Here is a 15,579-nt window from a genome sequence, read left to right as displayed (position 1 = left end):
CTCCTTTTACTAGTAAAGGGGAATCCTTACCGGATTCCCCTTTGCCAGTATGTTCCGAGCTAGTTTGAACCAAGCTCGAACATCAAGCTGGCTCTCACAGCCCTAGGGGCAGGGATCCATCTCCACACATTTGGGGTCGGTGGGCAGACCAGCCCTTCTGCTCCAGACTTAGTTCATTGGCCTTCCTTGGAGGACTGGTCTAGTGGGCAGGTAGACCAAGCCTCCACCCTGGATTTAGCAAGTTGGCCTACCCACCTTCCCCCATTGGCAGACCAGCTCTCCCTGGAAAAACAGGCCTCAAAATGGCACTTGAAACACTCAAAAAGTTTTGAGTTTTTTGAGGCTGATTCATCAAAACAGCCGGCTTTGGCCGCTGTTTCGACTAATCAATCCTAGAATTTTGCTGTTTGTTTCAAATTTTGCTGTTCGTTTCAAGCTCGAAATGAATAGCAAAATCCATTTCATGCACAAGGCTCCACCCTGCCTCTCAGGCAAGCAGTATAGTTCTGGTAACCCCAGCTGGCCATCAAGACCAGTCAAAATATGTTGGCCTGTGGTCCATATTATGATCCTGATATCACAGAGCAAGGCTTAGTGGCTTGCCTAAGGCTACCAAGTAAGCTCAGGATAAAGAGATTTGAACCTGGGATTTGCTGATGCATCCCTCTCCGTCTCTTAGCCACCATGCTATACCAACATATTCCACAAATGTGACTGTGGAAATGGACCTGAACAATTAAACAGGGCTAGTCAGGGCCACCTGCCTTACCTGTGAAAGTCAAGGCTGGATTGTCTTTTATTTTTATTGTTGCATTTTGGAGGAAATAACCCTGCAAGAACATTTTTGCAAGCAAGCTTCAACATCTAAATATTTAATCCTCCTAAATGTACCCATCGCTAATCCCATGCGTGGCAGCTCATGCAAGAGGAGGCACCCTCTCTCCAGTCAGCCAGAAGAGGAGGCAGCAGGCCAGTTTGGCCCAGCCGCCAAGAGGAGGAGGCAGGAAGAGAAGGCGGTGGCCTGGCCCAGCCACTGGGGGGGGGGACAGGCCAGCCAGCCAGCCCACCAGAAAATACAGGGGCCCCCCAAGAAGCAGGCGGTGGTGGGGGGAGCAGCTGGTCAGCTGGCCAGCCAGCCAGAAAGCCGGGCATGCCGGTGTGGTTGTCGTGGTGGGGGGCAGCAGTGGTGGGGGGGCTAGCCGGAGGCGCAGATGCTCTGTGCCCGGCCCAGCTAGTTTAACTTAAGTGCACAAGAGAGGCATCTGTCATGCCCATGATCACTCTATAGATTTTACACATTCACATGACAAAGTGATCAAAGCATGGGCTGTCAAGCCAGTTGTGATGTCATTACATAATAGGTCCTTCCTTATATGTCATTTTTTCAAGATAAAATACAGCAGCGGAGGAATCAGGACCACGACCATGGCAATGGAGTTGGGGATGGGTTTTTAACATTTACTCCCATGCTGTGATCCAGATGAAAACTGCCACCCCATAATTGCTATTGCCTTTGGAGGGAAGCTGCCAGGGGTACCCAAGTCCTGTTTGACTTTCACATGTCCTATTGACCACTGTGGTGGTCAGCTCTGCTACAGCATGCTATGCCTGGGAAGAGGGTCAGGAATCAAGATTGTAGCTCTGCTTCCTACCTGGCAAATCTTCAAACACAGTCTTACAACAAAACAGACACACATTTATACGCAACACTCACCTACTCCTAAGGTCCCGCAGAATGCCATGCCACTATCAGATCCCACCTACCAGCCTATTAAAAAATGTGCTATCAGATTTCCCAGATTTGGGGCAATCACAGAGGTTTAGCACACCTGGAAGTGCAATGATGAACCTCTCCTTGAAAGCTCCATTTTGGTGATTTTTAGAGGATCAGTAGGCACAAAATAGCAAGGATAATATTCAGGTCTACATTCAGTCAAGCATTTCAGCCAACTGTGCATCTTGCAATAAAGCGACGGAGAATGAGGGCAGAGCAATATTTCATTAGCATTCGGAAACAAACTTTCTTTGATGCTCTGCTCATTAGTTTTATAATTAGGTCTAAAAAGTAGTGCCTACATTATCCATAATTTAACAGATCATCACAGTTATTTACATGTAACTAATGCTGCAGTGGTTGTTTTCTGCATACTGTAGATAAGGAGGAGTCCATCATACTGTGCTCAAAGCTCTTCTCTTCAGACAAAAGCACAAACATTAGTCATGGTAAACGGTAGTCAGAAAGTCTAAAACTTTTTATTTACTAGATGTCAGAGATGCAGAATCAAAATGCATACAGAATATCAAAAGCTTTCATCAAAGAGATGAAACCAGAGGAATGTGCAGTAGAAATATTTTAACCAAAGCAGGCAGGGAACTAACACGACGTTTTAAAAAGATTTTAACTTAATTGTCAATGAACATTTCTTTCTCCTTAAGGAAAAATTATCCATGACAGCTGGGGAATCAAGCATGTGATTATCATCAGAAAACCAAATTTTATAAGGGGGCATTGTGTTGTATTACTCTTGCAGCTCAAGCTTCCCACATGCTTATTCAGAATCATGTCCTACTGAGTCCAGTGGGACTTACTTCCAGGTAAATTGGCATAGGATTGTAGCCTTAGTGTTTTAAATAAATTTGACCACAGGCCAGCGAAGCAGATGATAGGTTTTTTAGAGAGCAATGATGTTATTCCATGCATAAGAGCTAATGACTTGAAAGCCGTAAAAGAATGTGTAGTCCAATGATAAGAAACTATTTGTGTACTTTCCAACTGCTTTGGGAAGTGAACTTTTATTAGCCCCTTTTTCATTTGTGTTATGGGAGGCTATTTTTATCCCCAAGGCTGGAGCAATGCTACTGACCTTTATGTGAGATGTTGGGCTAATGACAGTGTTGTAGGTCTCCAGGGATTGCCCTCTAAGACAAGTGAGATGAATTCAATATCTCAGCTCCTCTTGTCCTAAACCTTTCCCAAGCAGAACAACCAACCACCCCAGATTACATGGATTTTATGTGAACTTTTTTGTTTATTGGCATCCAAGCAAGAGGGCACCTAACCTCATTTCTTTGAAAACTACAGGCAATGCTCAAGGCAATCTCTCCCCCGCCTCCGTCTCTCTTTTAAAGGTGGAAAAATATGCTTGTTGGTAACATATATGGGAGTCAAATATAGATGGAGGAGAAGTTTTCTCTTTTTCCCCTTGAAATATATTTGAAGTCCTAGGAAAAGCACATTTTTTGTAATGTCCTATTTGTAAGATATATTAAATAGGACTCATATGAAGATTTTTGGCTCGTTCATTCACAGAATTTTAAAAAAAATATTTATAACCTTTTTAATTATAATTAATTATAAAATTAATTATAACCTTTTCTCTTTAAATATTCCCCATACACTCTATATTAGCCTTTTGGTGTTGCATTATCATAATCTTCTGTAAATCTGTCAGGTCTCTGTTCATCTACTTAGACTTTTTATAATCCAGAACTTTCAACTATACCCTCTGTTCCAAGAAAACTAGCTTTTCCTCATACATTTCCTGTTTAGGGAAGAATGCTCAATCATGGTCTCTCTTTTTCTTCAGCAAAGCTCTTCTTCTGCGCCATAGAATTACTTCCTGTCGGTATCAAAGGTCACACACGCTTTCATCTCAGTCTGTGTCATTATGGGATACATTCTCTCCAGACATTTTAGAGCTTGATCGCTGAAAGCGCTTCTATAGTGGGGACTGAATGATGGCCAGCTGTTCCTGGAGATCTGAGTGTGCTCCGAAGGCAGATGACACAATTATGCAGCTGTTGCTGCACAGGCCTGGCTCTGTAAGCTGCATGGAAGGGAGACCACTTGGGAACCACATGCAAGCCATTTCGAGCTCCTCAGACAAAGAGCACCGCAAAAGTGAAATGCACAAATAGGCCATGACTACCTGCCAGGGTGTGAGTTGAGATCAGTGTTCCATGTTTATGAGTGGTGAGAGAGGTAAACAAGAGGTAGGTTGAATTCAACATAGTTTGAAGCAAAAAAAGCACAAACCATTGGTTGTCCATTTGGACATTCATTCATTTATAGTTAATTTCTGTGCAGCCTTTCATAAAGTTTTCCTAAGGCAGTTTGCAAGGTTAAAAATGCAACAGTAATATCCATAAAATCACATTTTAAAAAAACAGCCAGCAATACAAACCTTAAAATACCCAGATAGAGCCCATAGAGCCCTAGGGGCCAAAGGACCGAACAAACAGCAAGGTCTTTATTTGCTTATTTGCTTGCTTTTATTTGCAAGGGAAGGGAAACCAAGGAATAGGCATCCATAGGGAGAGCATTCTCAAACCTAGGGGCAATCACCAAGAAGGCCTTGTCCTGTGTGCATGACAATCAAGCCTTTGCCAATGTCAGCGCATGCAGAGCAGAACCTCTTGCAAATATCACAGCAAATTATGCTTAGCTCTGCACAGAACAGGAAACAGGAAGTGTTACAAAAGAGGGGGAGAAAAGGGAGGAGGGAGCTTGTGAGCCTGTGACTCACCTTGAGTCCTTCTAAGCATGTTTGGGAGGATCCATGCTGGCCACCTGCTGTGAAATTGTCCCTGTGCCACTCTGCTAGGAGTTGGAAGGATGGGGCTCTCAAGTATCTTCAGGAGCAGACTGTAGAAGATGGTGTCACTTTGGAATGGAGCCAGCAGCCTCCATCAATGGCCACTAGGTTGAGATAAAAGGGGGGAAATTCCATATGTATTTTGAGATGCCAGGAAATAGAAAGTGCCTCAGTCTGCCTGCCCTGTGCAAGTACAGTGGTCCCTCAACTTACGTAATTAATCCGTTCCGAACGCACATTCGGAGGTCAAAATTTTCGTAAGTCGAAGAGCGCACCACGGAGGTCTGGAAACATTCGTAAGTCGAGGAAACCACATCTAAAAATTCGTAGGTCGAGTAAGCTGAATCTAAACCGGCAACTACTTCCGGTCTTTTTTGTCGCTCGTAACTCGAAAACATCGGATGTCGAGTAGTTCGTAGGTCGAGGGACCACTGTACATGCTTACTGAATGGATATTCTCCCTTTGTGACAATGACAGCCAACCAGTCAACAATTGTGTACTTGCAACCATGCAACCAGGCACCCCCTGCCCCAACCTCCGGGCACTTTAAGGTGAGGGTGGGAACAGAGTTCCCTCTATTCTCAGTCACCATGCAGTGGCCACTAGTCACCTGAAGGTCTCCAGTTGATGTGGGGGACCAATGCAGCTTCAAGTTATAATTGCTTTGACTACATGCCTCTCCACGGGCTCCTCCCTGCTTACTTTGTGTATTTGTTGACAGGCATATGACAAAAACATTGCAGAACTGATAACGACAATGACATCAATGAATATTTATATACCAACAAAGGTTCCCAAAGCAATTCACATAGATATAAATAAATAAATAAAATGGCTCCCTGTCCCCAAAGGGCTCATGATCTAAAAAAGAAAATATAAGACAGACACCAGCAACAGGCACTGGAGGGATGCTTTGCTGGGGATGGAGAGGGCCAGTTGCTCTCCCCCTGCTAAATAAAGAGAATCGCCACTTTTAAAAGGTGCCTCTTTGCTCTGTTGGCAGGGGATGCCTGAACTGTAAATAAATGTAAATAAGTTGAACAGCCTTGCCTGGTCCTTCTTCAGAAACATTACACATGCGTAGAGTGGGTTGGGGCCAGTAGCTGTGATTCTGCTTCCTCTTTATGCATATGATCATAATGTAACATATGATACCGACATAACGTAAGTCTCCAGTACTCCTTGCTTAAAGGAAACTCTTTCTGCTCTCAGGCTTCTTATCACTTGGGAAAATTGGGAGCCTTGTCTAAGGGTGTAGCAAGGCTGGAGTGGGCCCTAGGATAAGAAGTGAAGATGGGCCCCTGCTCCCTAGGCCCCTGTCTTCTCCTCCACTCCTCATGTCTCTGCTGCAGAAGACTTGTAAGGACATGGTGAAAAACAATGGTGAAAAACACACACCTCTCCTCTTGCTCCTCTGCAAATGGGAGGAGAGCTGGTCTTGTGGTAGCAAGCATGAATTGTCCCTGTTGCTAAGCAGGGTCTGCCCTGGTTTACATTTGAATGGGAGACTACATGTGAGAGCACTGTAAGATATCCCCTTAAGGATTAGGGCCACTCTGGGAACTGCACTTCTGTTTGTATGCAGAAGGTCCCAAGTTCCCTCCCTGGGATCTCCAGATCTCTCCGGGGCTAGGAGAGACTCCTGCCTGTAATTCTGGAGAAGCTGCTGCCAGTCTGTGTAGACAATACTGAGGTAGATGGACCAAAGGTCTGACTCAGTAGAAGGCAGCTTCCTATGTTCCGATATCAATAATATCACACACTTCAAATGCACAAGAGTGAAGAGAAAGCTGTTGCCTAGTCTGTGCCTGGGGACATTTATCTCAACTTGTTCAATTATAGCTATGCCCCTGTCCTGGTCTATTCAAAGTTCTAGGAGGATTGCCATCCAGAGAATATATGAGAAGACCACCACATATGTCCACTTCTTTCTCAGGTATGGGTACCAGAATTCTTTACAATTAAAAACAAGTTTAGTTTAGTAGAATAGTTAGAGGAGAAGAGAAGTCAAATAAAACTGGCAGAGTTGCATAACAACATACAGTACTTAATATTCTAATAATTATGTGAGGAATTTGGACAAGATGTGAAAGAGCATATACCTATGGTTTGTTATGAATGAGCAGAAGAGCTTTTTAAAAACCAATAAATTATACAGAATAAGGTCACCATAATATTTATTTTAAAAACCCAAGTTAGTCTGAGTAAGCAATTACAAAGAGGTCACTACTCTGTTTCTTGTTTAGTCACACATAAAATATGGCTGAATTGGGTGATTAATAATCACAGCATATATGGAATGACTTGAATTTATAATAGGTTATGTAAATACAGCATCAGCAACTTATGCTCATTTACCAATGCCATGCTTGCACTTTGGGGAATTTCCTCGTTTGAACAAGATACTAAGATGGCAGAGGAACAGTAAATATTTCAGCAAAGTTACATAGGCATGAAAAGACTAATGCTAACAGGAAATCTGGGGAATATACAACTGGAGTGATTTAGCCAGAAATTGACATGACTCTGACTCCTAAAGTACAGCAAAGTCTGTCAAAATATTGCAAAAGTGGATGAGTAAAATCACATACTGAATCCCACAAAATACATTTTGTATCAATTTCATCACTTAATGGGAGAGGAGCAGTATTTTTTAAATGAAGACAGCACTAGTAAGAAAGCACATCCATCCTTGATTTACAATCTTTTTGCACAGAAAATGATAATGTAAAAGCTAAGATGTTTTTAACTGAGTAGTGATCTGAAGCCTCCTCCAGCCAAAATTCAGCATTTAAAAACTCCCATTTCAATGGACGAGTTAAACTTCTGCCTAAAGCTGTCCTATTGAAAAAATCAATGAGACTTTAAAGTGGCTGGATCATGCTCTTGAAGTCTTCACACATCCTAAAATTGTCTTCAGCTATCTTAACAGAATCTCTGCTAATTTAGATACTTCTGGGCCACTTATGACATCAAGTTTTCCCTGTTGTAATGCTGCATCCATGTAGCCAAAAAACAGCAGATGCTCATCAACACAGTAATGTGAGAATAGTGCAAAACTGGCATCATGCGCCATTTAATATGGTTGCCACATGGAAGCTGCTAGAAACACTTTCCATGCAGCAGCTGCTCTGTGCAGTGAGCCATTTTGTGAATCACCTTGCCGTGTCGAACAGCACATACATGCATATCTTAGGACTTCTGTGAATGTACACAGTACTGCAGGTGAAGAGTCCTTTAAAGAGGGAGGGTAAAACAGTGAAAATTGCACCCCCTGATCATCCGCTGCTGCTGGGCTGCGGAGGAAAGAAGACACACAAAGAGTATTCACACAATCTGCAGATGGACACGGAAGGCAGGGTCCAACTCACCTTCCCTCCAGGTGATGGTGTACCTCCTTTTTGGGCACGCTGCTGTGCACCCACACAATCCATGCTGCTTGGAGGAGCATGGATCTCCAGAGGCCAGGATGCTATTTCCTGGCCTCTGGATATACCGCTATTCATCGTGTGACAAGCACAAGGCATTGGCGGATACCCTCATGAGTAGGGCACCCTAGGTGCCCGTCTCTGTGTGCACTCAGGCTGCAAGTGGCCTGAGCTCTCCCATGATCCCGACAGCCGGGTTAAGGCCATGCTCATGCCCTTAACCTTCACTAAAGGCTGAGCTTAGAAGTTGGGCTTGGCTGGGTGGGAGCACTGGGATCCACACAGATCCTGGCACTCCACACAAGCCCGGGTTAGGCTGCTTGTGAGAAAAAGACTTACAATATGCATTTACCATAATAAGGCTGTTCTCATGAGCAACCTAACCTGAGCTAGGCTGCACGTGTAGATCACCAGGATCCACACGGATCCCGGTACATCCACCAAGCCAAACCCAACTTCTAAGCCTGGGCTTTAGCCAAGGTTAAGGGTGTGAGTGCACCCTTAACCAGACTGCTGGGATTGTGTGCAAGTAGCCTGAGTGCACACAGAGGTGGGCTCCTAGAGAACCCGTCTCATGAGAGTATCCACCAATGATAACCTGCTTATCATGCGGTGCATTGTGGGATACCCGGCAGCCAGGATGTAGCATCCCAGCCTCCGGAGATCTGCGTTACTCCAAGCAACGCAAATCGTGTGGGCGCGTGGGCATGTACCCAAAAAGGAGACACACCATCGTCCGATGGGAACATGAGTTGGACCCTGCCTTCCCCCTGCCCATGCATGGGTCGTGTGAATACCCTTAATGTGTGAACGACATGTGCATACCGATCTCTATGTGTATACATTGTACACAAGTTGAATGTGCATCGAACAGAATATGTGGATAGGGTTTTACATGCAGTTCTTTGTGCAAATAAATCACACAAACACACACACTTTTTTGTTACTGCATAAATTTCATTGCAATCTCATTCAGGCATAAATTGCAAATACTTTTTTGTATTTTAATGTTTTCCTCTATCCCCTGGCTAGGGGAGACATCTGTCAACTATTCTTCATTGATTTCACTAGAGATGACCCCAGGACAAAACCACACATCTGAACAATCTAAAACTTGGAAAGAGTTTGGCTCCAGAGCAAAATGTTTCAGCTTAAGGCTGCCTCTAATTGACAGGTTTGGATTATATACTCCGAGGACTTTTCTTAGCACTGGAGCTCTTATTTGTTGCTTGTCTATAATAGTTTATGACGACTCCTCGCCAGTTTCATTAACATAATTTATGAATTTATATAGGGTAGAGATTGGCAACCTGTGGCCTGCAGACAAGCCCCCACCCCACCCCCACTTGCCACCTACTTCTCTTCCCTTCTGGGCTTCTTGCTCAGAACAAGAGAAAGTCAAGAGAACAAGAGAAAGATACGAGTTCAAAGAAGAGACGTATGTTTCTCCCTCTTCACTTTCCCAGATGTTTGAGCAAGAGGAGGTGGGGAGAAGAACTCCTCCTTTCTTTATACTTTTCCCCACTTGAGAAAGGAAGGTAAGTGGTGAGGTAGATGCAGAGATCTCTCCCTTGCATGGCTGTAGCCAAGTGGAAGAGCACCTGTTTTGCAGAAACAAGAGCCCAGGTTCAATCCCTGGCATCTTCTAGAAGGGCTAGAGGAAAGTCCTGTCTGACATCTTGGAGAGCTGCCAGTCAGAGTTGACAATACTGGGTTAGATGGACCAATGATCTGACTCAGTATAAGGCAGCTTCCTGTCAATGGGATGGAGCTGTAGCTCAGTGGCAGAGCATCTGCTTTGCATGCAGAAGGTCCCAAGTACAATCCCTGGTAGCATCTCCAGGTAGGGCTGGGAAATACTCCTGTCTGAAACCTTGGAGAGTAGCAGCCAGCCAGTGTAGACAATACCGAACTAGATGGACCAGTGGTCTGACTCAGTACAAGGCAACTTCATATCTTCCTATATCACATATCCTTCCCTACCAGTTGTTACACATAGAGAGATGGAAGAATGAAAGGGGGAGGGGGCTATTGTCACCGGTAGTAGGTCATTTGGAGAAAACCACTTGGCCCCCTTCATCTTCTGCTAGTCCCTCAAAAGTGCCCAGTGTTCACATTAGTTGCTGGCAAGAGATATTTAATTGTTTTGTTTGGACTGTTCTGTCAAATATGGAGTCATGGGTGTTGGAAGTCATGTACGGCCAATACTTCTCTTTCAAGTAGAATATTTATTTTAATCCACTTTTTAATAGAGATGTGTGAATCGATTTGGGTACAAAACGATTTGTACCCAAATCAACCTGTTTTGAGTGATTTGTGGACAAAACAAATCGCCCCTGTGCTAGCTGGCCAGATTCAGATCCAAAACAAATTGACTGGATTTCAGACCTGAAATATTCATAGATTCAGACATCCATTCTGTGGTGATCTTTCTTGCTATCCCCTGCTAACTGGGCAAAGAGGCACCTTTTACCGTGGTGATTCTCTTTATTTAGCAGGGGGAGAGTAACTGGCCCTATCCACCCCCAGCACAGTACTTCCAGTGACTGTTGCTGGTGTGTGTCTTATGTTTCTTTTTAGAATGTGAGCCCTTTGGGGACAGGGAGCCATCTTATTTGTTTGTTATTTCTCTTTGTAAACCGCCCTGAGCCATTTTTGGAAGGGCGGTATAGAAATTGAATTATTATTATTATTATTATTATTATTATTATTATTATTATTATTATCATCATCATCATCATCATCATCATCATCATCATCATCATCTCCATTTTGTATCAGGATTTTTTTTTGAAAATCCCACCCTCCCAAGCTTCAGATGGGTATGCAACGATTGGCTGGCGATTCCCCCCTGGTTTCAGATTGGCTCGTTTCCATTCAAATCTTGTGTTGCCAGGGGTGTCTGACCCAGCATTGGTTAGGGGAAGGGTCAAAGAAGGGACAAGGGTGGGGGGAGTTTGAAGGAGGGATTTTCAAATGTACTTAAGGAGGCAGGCAGCCACCATTCTGCCTTTCTGCCTCGTGGGGAGAGAGGGAGGGAGAGAGAGAGGGAGAGAGAGAGAGAGAGAGAGGAGATGGTGGATTCTCTGCTTTTTGTTCCTGATTGAGGAAAAGAGAAGATAAATTTTTTTCACCCCCTTCCTGCTGCTGCTGCCTGCGCCTGCTGTCTCTGTGAATCGATTTGGGTACAAAATGATCTGTACCCAAATCTACCTGTTTGGGGTGATTTGTGGACAAAACAAATCACCCCTGTGCTAGCTGGCTAGATTCGGACCCAAAACAAATTGGGGGTGATTTGATTTGGGTAGAAATCGAATCAAAAAAATCGATTCATGCACACCCCTACTTTTTAACATCTTAATAAATCTTATATTTTCCTTTCTCCCAATCATGATGCCAATATATACTTTGTGAGAAATGGCTTTTACTTTTAGGCTTGCTCCATATATTTTCTTGAAGTGTTATTTGTTTGTTTGTTGTTTGTTTATATGCTACATTTTTATACTGCCTTTCTCCCTTGATAAAGGCATCGGAAACGTTTTACAATATTAGAAGACGCAAATTACAGAAGATTAATTAAACGTCTCAGGCTGTTGGTCTTTCCAGGAGCCGAGGACAAGAGCTCCCTGGCCTGGGCACATCCTTTCTTGCCTTCCTCTCAGGGCACACTGGTCTTTCAGTACTCCTGGGAAGGAGGGGCTGCCCCAGCAGTCCTCACAGGCCAGAGCTGGTGTCTATGGGAGCTGGTGTTATGCTCTCCCCTGGCCTGGGTGCCTCCTTTCTTGCCTTCCTCACAGGGCACATCAGAATGAACCATGAGTGCATTCGCTAAGCCTCAATGAGCTTGCTTAAAAGTGGGTGACTCCTTTCCAGTTGTCCAGCCTGGAAGGCTGTTGGGAAGGAGACCCTGCTCTAGGTCAAATATTGACATGTATGTGACACAGGAGGAGGAAGGAATGGAAGACAGACTGTGTGAACTTGTGTTTGATGCAAGGGAGTCACAGCAAAAGAAATTCTTTCTGCAAGAATCTGAATCATTAGCTGCTGTGGGAACTCAAGCCATTCCTGTTTGGTTTGTCATCATGTATAAATACAGCTCTATATTGTTGAGATGGAGCAAACTGAGTTGGGTTGGGGGGCAATCTGGCTTTTTAAAGTTAACTGGAAAAATGCAAAACTAATTAACTTATAGACAGCATTTACTCATGTCCTTGGTGAGATTCTTTCAGTCTCATTCTCTCATGCTGCTGAATGTTGATGATTTGAAGAGAAATTGCCTGAGGGATTGTTCATAATTTTTAACAGAAAAGGTCCCGGGTGTTCGATTTATTTGCTACTGAATTACAGTTAGCTAAGCGTCATCCCAGCTTGTTTCTCTTTGCCATTCCCCTCTCAGTTGGGCAAATATTGCATGGATTGGATTATTAAGAGCCTCCACACATTGGAGCAATTTGCACTGAATGCCTATATGGGAGTGTCTTCACCCCTTCATAATAAGAATCTGTATACAAGAACATGGGATTTACTGGCATCTTGGCACTACTAAACAGTTCTCCTGGATTTTCTCCTTGAGTATCTTTTTTTCATCATTCTTTCAACAGCAAAGGAAGTCCAAAGGAAATCGAGCCAAACCATTTTGTACATTTGTGGGTTTTCTAGTGTAGCTCAACAGAATTCAGGTTTTAGTAATGAATTGCAATCCTCTGAGCCAAGGCACCAACCAAATCGATGTACTGAGAATGTGGGCTTATATGGATCTGTGGAGAGTTTGGCATGCACTTAAGGCATCATGAGGATTGCTTTACCATGCATCCAGCACACAATCCAATTCTGTATTTTCAGTGCTGGTACCAAAGGTGGACTGGACTCAGTAAAAGTGGATTAGTCTGCAAGTGGGTGCATGAGAAACAAATCACATGACATACTTTCGTATGTACCAGGCAGTGCACAAATCTACTCAACTCAGATATTCAGAACACTAATTTCATTGTGTGAATTGACTCTTCACTATGGAACCGTGAATGGTATTGCTCCAGAATTTCTGGAATGTAGACATAACCTGGAGGGCCACATAACAAAGAACCATAGCAAAGAACAAAAAAATTACTATGTTTAGAGAGGGAGCGGTATTCACAGCCAATCCTATTAAATGTCATCATGTTAACTAATGACATTGATGGATCAAACCAAGGTCCATTTTGTTCAGCGTTTGTTTTGAACAGCTATTATTCAGATACCTGAAGAATGCCAAAAGGAAGTCAGGAAGGAAATGGCCATCTCCTGTGTCTGTCCCCAGCACCTGTTATTCAGAAGTATATGAACATGGAGTTTCCATTTACTGTAACTATCATGACTTGTCTTCTAGACTGAACCGCGCCAAAATGAACTGGTTCAATCGATCCAATTGGCTGGGCCAGTCGCTTCGACAAACCAGCTTGAACCAGTTCAAAGCTTGAGCCAGTTCATAAGTTTGCAACCAAACTGCTTGAACTGGCCCAGTTCACGACAGTCCAGTTCACGATTTAAGCACTTTTGCACATCCATAGTCAATTCCACAAGTTAGTTCTGCAGTAAAAGAATGGGTCTTTCTAAATATGATCACATCTAGTCTGAGTTTTTGAACCTATTTTCAGTGTAAGAGAATCCCCCCCTATTTTTTTGGTGGTGGTGGGGGGGAAGATGGGCAACTGAATCGTAAGTGCTTGTAATTTTTCTTATGTATATTGTATCAATGAACCTTGATTGTTTGTATAAATAAAATGAAAAGTATGTGTATTATTTATTTATTAAATAAAAATTAGTTGTGCACTGTGTAATGTACTTTCATTATCACATTTGAACTTGCTGACAATCAGCTTCATTAGGTAACTAACCAGCAGTTCTAGTATTATAAGATTGACAGTTTTTTTCTCCTCTCTATTCCTAACCTTAGAAACCCCTCCCATGTCTTCTACTACAATTACTACTACTATTTATATACCGCATTTCAGCCCCCGCATTTCAGCCCCCCCCAAATCTCCTCAAAGTGCTTTGCATAGAAAAAAACAATAAAAAGTAAACAGACATGTCCCCCTGTCATCATATTTATTTCTCAACTTAAAAGCTCCAAATCTTTAGTTTTTCCTTGGAAGCAGCTAGAACTGTACACTGTATTCTAAATGGCCACACATTCAGTACTTCCTGTCATTTGTTCTCAACTTAACTGCAAACCAGCTTCACTGGCAGTAATTCAGTGTGGACAAAAGATAAGCCAGGCCCTTGGATATCTGTTAAAATGTTGTATGTAAAAGTTTATTTTTGTAGCCTCAGTCCAAATTCCAGGGAACCAAGGGCCATACCACAAAAGATCCAATAAAATGGTGAAATCTTGTTGTCTGTCTGCACACACACACAAAAGCTAAGGACAGGACAGTATGAAATATGGCCTAACCTCTCACCTCATTTGCTACGAGTCATGCACAAGTCACACATTAATGGCAGCTTTGTCTGTGCTGTTCCTGTTTGGGACATAAACATTCTTTAGGAGATATCAGTCTAGTTCTTTCCACAACCTCAGTGTTGACATGAAAATGTCTGAAGTATTTAGACAGTACAGTTTCGCTTTTCACATGTCTAAAGTGTAAGCTTCAACTATGGGAAAAATGACTGTACAATTTTTAAAATTCTAGTGTCCATTCATAATTTAAAATAATGCAATGGTTATTTGTTATTTTGTCCAACCTTTATCAGATATATAAAAAAGAAAAGATAGATAGATACTTTATTTACAGCCAATGGCCAAAACAAAACAATGACACAAACACTAAACATTATTTCAGCATTCAATATTAACTTAATCATTAACTTTAGCATCAATCAATGAACTACAAATTCAAAGTGTGATGTAAATATTCCTTCAGCAAAGGCTGGTTTTGTTTTGTTTTGTGTTTAAAAAGAAGAAGGTTTGATTGTATTTCTCCAAACAGACCACCAGTTTGCTAAAGATAGGGCTACCATATTTTCAACTTGAAAAATGAAGTCCCCCTTCCTACTAGTTTAAAAAAAAATTAAACTGTGTGGAGGTAAAGTCTATCAATTGACTAGAATGGGTGGTGGCAGAAGATCTTGCCACTGATGTGATAGAGACTAGGTCTACCAATTGGCATGAGTGGACAAACTGTGGCAGTAGATTTGGCTTCCAGAATGCTGGGCAGCCAGGTCAACTCATTGGTTTGTATGGGGAGGAGCGCCCCCCGCCTGCCCTTGCTGCCGCCGCTGAACCAATAGAGGACAGGTCTACCCAGGGCTTCCGATCCCATGGCAGAATAGCCCTGGCCACTGGCACAAAAGTGGCCAGGTGTGCCTGCTGTCTTTCTTTGTTGGGATGATTGACCTGGCCTCCGGGAACTGTAAACCTGGCCCCTGGCTCCAAGGGCCAGGTCTACAAGTTTACATTTATATTTTACATTGATATACTGCTCTTTCTCCAAGGAGCCCAGAGTAGTATAAATGATTATGTTTATCCTCAAACATGCTGTGAGGTAGATTACATGAAAGATAAGTGACTGGCCTAGAG

General features: G+C 43.0%; 1 long non-coding RNA gene across 8 annotated transcripts in view; it reads right to left on the bottom strand.

Annotated features, from left to right (window-relative positions):
• The window catches only part of LOC128329647 (uncharacterized), a 224,983-nt gene that overhangs the window by 157,889 nt on the left and 51,515 nt on the right, over window positions 1–15,579 (bottom strand). For all 8 annotated transcript variants that reach the window (XR_008309735.1, XR_008309732.1, XR_008309736.1 and 5 more), the window contains one exon: window positions 4,527–4,699. This is a non-coding gene — a long non-coding RNA (uncharacterized LOC128329647). The remainder of the gene's footprint in view (window positions 1–4,526; window positions 4,700–15,579) is intronic.

The sequence above is a fragment of the Hemicordylus capensis genome, chromosome 6 (assembly GCF_027244095.1).
Source record: "Hemicordylus capensis ecotype Gifberg chromosome 6, rHemCap1.1.pri, whole genome shotgun sequence".
Taxonomy (NCBI): Eukaryota; Metazoa; Chordata; class Lepidosauria; order Squamata; family Cordylidae; genus Hemicordylus; species Hemicordylus capensis.
Note: the sequence above shows the minus strand (reverse complement) of the source record. Positions and strands in the feature narration are given on the sequence as shown.